We start from the raw sequence: 5,824 nt of genomic DNA on the forward strand, positions 1-5,824 counted from the left end.
GACTCCTATTTCTGTGTGGGTGGACCACTGGGATGCACATACCAGCCACCAGAGTAAGGCTCTGATAATACAGTCAATTTGTTGCCCTAATTTTGGGTTATATTAAAGCTCAGTACAATGAGGAGCAACAGAAGGGATTCACTGCAAGAAAGGTCAATAAAACTATTCACACTACAGCAGAGTCCTGTCTGAAAAGCACAGGTAGGGTAAGTCCCTTCACGATACAACTCTGGCAACAAAAACACAGCAGAACTTTCTGAAAACCCAAACCATCTTAGAAAAACCTAAAGAGCACAGTTCTGTGAACAGGCAACACTTGGACTCCTCAGCTTTTCCTGTATTTGGGAAGGCAGGTGCACTGCTGGGGATAAACCAAGTTTCACAAAAAGATCCCGGTGCCAGTGATCCCTCTACTCTTGGTGAATGGAAACCCTTTTAAAATGGCATATTTCTGGGTGGCTGCTCAAGTCACAGGGATTTCAGATTCACTACTGAAAGCAATTTTGTAATTTTTAGCCATTTGCCTGAAGATGAAACAGAACGTTCCATCAAGCCTACAATGACACACTAAGGGGCACAGCAGAGGGAACACACTCTACTGCAAAATGGCAATATTTTGGTAACTCCTGATATTTGAACTGTTCAAAAAAAAGGATTATTGATGGAATTTAAAACTATTTGAAGCACTTCTTACTAATCTGAGCGTAGAGCTACTCTCGCTGAAAGAGGACAGTCTCCTGGACAAATAGAAGTATGACCTTGCAAAGATAAAGTCCTGCTGTTATGGGACCTCAAACCAGAGCAGAGAGCTCTGGTTCAGCCCTCTCTCATCACCCATCCTGCTGTCCACAAGCATTTTAAACCCTATTTAACAATTTACGTTCCTAAATGCAGACACTTGGATTTCCTCTAAGTGTGAGAGTGCATTGCATTTGAAGAACAATGAAGTCATGCCCATGTGCATGTCAGCCCAGAAAGCTTTAAAAGTGCATTTTGGTGTGAAATATTAATAGGTATGAACAGAACACTGGCAGATTCTTTCTGTAAAAGCCCTAAAAATAATTTAAAAAGAAATCCACCAAAAATAATTACATAATTTTCAGCTTATCAATGTTGAGTGACTAGAAATTGGTCACCTCGGGCTTTTATGCACTTAATTTGATGGAAGTGTTCTGAGGAAGTTTCATCAAGCTTTAAAAATGAGGAGGGGAGAGGAAAAGCTTTGGATGCTTGAGATCAGATTAAAAAAAACCCAAAACCCAAACTAAAAGGAACGAGAAGCCTCTAGTCAACACACTAGAGCTGGAGACTCACTCCCACCAGTTTCAATGCACAGCTTAGCTCCAGCTCCATGGGTTTCTCGGAATTGAGCTGGAATTAAAATAAAGATGTGCATTAACACAGAATAATCCAATTGATGACAATCACAGGGAAGTGACAGCATTGACACAGCACTTCTTGAAGATATGGACTCAGAAATGAAAATTGTCAGAACTAAAAAACCCTGAATTTTAAATTAGCAATAAATTCTCTTCACATTTGCACCAAATCTAAGCTTCATCAAAACCACCTTCATTAAAAGGTGGGGGGGGGGTTAAATATATCTGAATATACACAGAATATTTAAGAAAAATATCAAGCAAAACACTTCAGTCTCACTGAACTGAGACAATGTGTAATATCCCTATTCCTATTTTGCATGCCTAAGATCATATACAGAAATCAAAGCGAAGTGGCACAAAGACAAGTGGTAACACCAAAGAAAATGCTCTCCAATTGTAGTTTAATCCAAAGAAACTGCTCCAGTGAAGAAGTACATCTGCTTCTACAGAGCCATGGTATTAAAACACACTGTCAAATTCATCCAATATTCAAGTGAACGTATGCTCGGGACTGTTTCAGCCCCCCTTCTCTGGGAACTGGGTGTAACACACACACCTTGCACATTTACTCCAATTTCACACCCCTACATGGGGTAACAGTGTGTCAACATCCTCCATAAAAGGGTGCAGTTAATCAGATATCCAAATGTATCTCGGGTAAAATGCCTTTAAAATCCATGGAAATCAGAATGAGTCATGTAATGGGAAGGCACCTCGAGAGATCCAAGTCAGTCAGAACTAAACTCCACATAGTTCAATAGCTCAAAGGACATCAATCCCATAACCTGTCCAGACCCTTTTCTGATGTTCAAACATCTGAGGATGTTTGAACATCCTCAGGCTGATTTTTTTTTTCTTCTATCAGAGAATCCCAGAGTGGTTTGGGTTGGAAGGGACCTTAAAGTTCATCTTGTCATGGTCAGGGACACCTTCCAGCAAAAAGACTGGTTGCTTCCTACTTGAGATTTCCTTTAATCCAGCTTGTGTCCACTGCCCCATTCCCATGCACCTCTGAGAAGCTTGGATCCATTTCCTCTCCACCTTCCCATGTCAGGCAGTTGCAGATACCATTAAGATCCCACAGCACCTTCTTATCTCAACCTCTTGTCGTGCACTGGGGTGGGGGAAATACATGGTTCAGGTTGGAAGGGACTTAAATATCACAGAGGGGGATTCTCTCCAGCACAGCCCAGGCCAGCATTGGCCTCTTGCTGCCAGGGAACTGTGCTGACACACATTCAACTTCATCCCACAGATCCAGTCAATGACATTTTTATTAACCCAGGACAGGCTTTACCAGGGAGGGGACCAAAAGTCAGGCAATTACTAAACCACTAGCTGAGCTAGGAACAAACCTGGCAGCTCCTGGGAATGTGCTGCCAGTTCCCAATCCCTGAGCAGGTCAACCAGATGTAACTTGTCCAAGTCCTGTTTGCTTTCTGTTTGTTTTCCTGCTGCCACAGAAGAAAAAGGGACAGCAATCATCAATCCCTTGGACGTAATGTTAAGAAAGTACCAGGAGAAGTGTTCAGCTGGAAAGTGAGGGTAGAAACCAAAATCAGCTGTGACAGTCACCCCAGATCACTCTGAGTGACTTGTTTTCTAAAAACAGAGTGATGAGAGGCCAAGGACACCCTCATGTATTGAAATAAAGCTGGATTCATTTAAACTTGCTGAAACAGGGAGCAATGACAGAATAGATGTCAGGGAATGCAGAGACAACAAACAGAACACAACAACCACTGCCAAATTCACAGGAAAAAAATAAAATAGCCACACTTCAGGCTTGAGGTGGGAAAGTTTCAGTGCTCTTCACACAGAAGACCCGACTCCTTGAGGCCTCTAAAATGCTTTGTATTACTTAGTACTTTGTTCCAGCTGCTGCTGGAAAGTCAGTTGGAGAAAAGTAGGAGGGTGGGGGGAAACTGCTTCCAAGAAATTTAGCTCAGGTCAGTCAGCAAGAACTGCCCCCCTCCCACCCCCCTCCCAAGGGAGGAACGTTCAGAAAAAATTTTGAGCTAAAAAGAGTCTTTGAAAAGGAAGCACTAAAGGCAACATTAATAGACAGAAGCAGCAGCTCTGACAAGAATTTCAGCACACAGGGAGAGGCAAGGAGGAAGAGAGGGAATCAGTGGAAAAAAGTCCCCTGGAGGCTGAGGTCAGACGGATTAAGGCACTGTTTCAGTCAATATCCACTGAAAACCATAGCTGAAAGCAAACAAACACCAAATATACTTTTTCAGAGTCTTACAAGGAAAAGACTCTCATAGAAAATGTATGAAGAAGCTTCAAAGTAATTATAGGTTAGCAAAGGTATATTTCTTTCATTGACCATTATTTTAATTAATAATTAATCAGCTGCTGCTGTCAAGCCCATGTGCTTAAAAACACTAAGCAGTGTGTTCTTTATAAGGGGCAGCTTATCAATTTGATTTTACGTCCATCACGCAACATTAAAATGAAAGACAAGTGATTTAGAGTAAACCATGACATTGATCCACTCACTTATACATTTCATTGCTGTCCCAAGCCCATGAGGAGTTGGTCTCTGGGGAGGTGGGGGGGTTGGATCGACTTTAAGGGGAAGAACAGCACGAGCCCAAGGTCAGGCCCAAAGGGAAGGTGCACGATTTACTGCAGTTACACTTCTGGAGAGCTTCTGCTGCTTCCCAGGCATCCCCAGATTTCACAGCCAGGAGTGGAGGATACAGAGCAGCACTTGCACCAAAGCTGGAGTCTCTCCCTGCAGACACAACCAGCAGCAAAGAGGGGACCAGACACACCCCTCCTGCTCCCCCTGCCCCAACAGATACCACTGATGTGCACACTAAATGGCTCTAGAGCCCAAAATACACTTTTCTGGTAAGGTTGGTACTTTCTCCAAGCCTGGTCCCACTTGCCTTTCTTCCAGTACATCCTCAGCACATCAGCAGCACAAAGCATCCACTCATCCTTTCTCCAAGACACTTCATTCACAAGGTTGAGGACCACTCAAAGGCCCAGGACCAGAAGTGCAGGTGAGAGGGTGAGAATGTTTAATCCAGGAAGGTTGACTGGGGACCCTGTCAGCTGGGAACTCAAGGGAAAAAGGGGGAAACCACAAAAAACAAAAAACAAACAAACAAACAAAAAAAAAAAAAAAAAAAAAAAACAAAAAACAAAAAAAAAAAAAAAAAAACAAACCAAACCAAACCAAAAAAAAAACCAAAAAAAAACAAACAAAAACCAAACCAAACCAAAAAAAAAAACCAAAAAACCCCAAACAAACAAAAAAACAAACAAACAAACAAAAACCCCAAAAACCAAAACAAAACAAAACCAAAAAAACAAAACAAAAAAAACCACTGTGGAGACACTGATAAGGGACAAACCTCACCAGAGCCACCAAGTGATGGGCTGCCCAGAGACCACAGGCACCAGTGCCAGCAAGGTCAGCAGGAGGCAGAAATGGTACATGTCCCAAAAAACAGCTACTGGGGGAGACCAGTGGGAACGAGGAGCATCAGAAAAATGGTAGAAAGAAACATGTTATAAATTAAAAATAAAGATTAACTTCTCTCCCTGCAATACCAAGCATTAAGGCCCTTAGGCTTGGCCTTAGTTTGCCTGAGGTAAATATCTACCCACTGGTGCTGTGGGCTCTGCAGGGAGTGAAGTCATTGTGCCAGTTCCTTGTTCCCCCCTCTTTGCAAAGTGGAAGCTCCTGCAGGTCTTAAGATGGAGAAAAGTCAAACACACCCCTAAACCAAACTCTTGCACTTCTCTGAGCAGTGTTAAGTCATGGAGAGAGCAACAGCAGCAATAATTCTTCCAAGACTTGCAAGTTTTCAAGTTATTGGCACTGCTAACATGTTTTGGTCTCAGACTCTCACCAGAACACACACCCTAAAGACATGGCCCTGAATTTGATGAATTAATGCAATTATAGTACCCTGACAGAGGAGCACCAGAGACATCCTACTCCGAGCTGTGGAAGGAAATGAGAAGGGAGGGGAATATTGTTAAAATATAAAAAGGATATTAAAGCCAGCTTCAAATACCTAGATTACAAATGCATATCCCATCTGCTAGTAATTTTTTGCATCTCAAAAGGAGTCTCAAGCAAGTCAGCACCATTCAGCTTTTCTCACTGCAAGTGGCAGTATTAGAAAGATCTGTTCTAAACTTCCCCATCATCCCCAACTCTCCAGCTTCTCCCTCCTGCCAGATGGCTGAAACCACAAAAGTAAAGCATGTGTTTGAAACTGCTGCTCCCTAATTTAGGGGAGAACACATTCTTCCTCAATTGAAAAAAAAATAATGAAAACATTTATGATTTCCAGTTTCTCTGAAGCTGCAGAGAAAGGTTTTCACTCTGACAGCTTGGCCTGGAATCTGCAGGCAGCAACATTTAAGAAGCAATTTGAAACTGCAAGAGCACTTTTGGGGAAAGTGTCTCAAAT

Source organism: Pipra filicauda, unplaced genomic scaffold (genome assembly GCF_003945595.2).
Source record: "Pipra filicauda isolate LSUMZ 115617 unplaced genomic scaffold, ASM394559v2 scaffold282_size1924045_pilon, whole genome shotgun sequence".
Lineage (NCBI taxonomy): Eukaryota > Metazoa > Chordata > Aves > Passeriformes > Pipridae > Pipra > Pipra filicauda.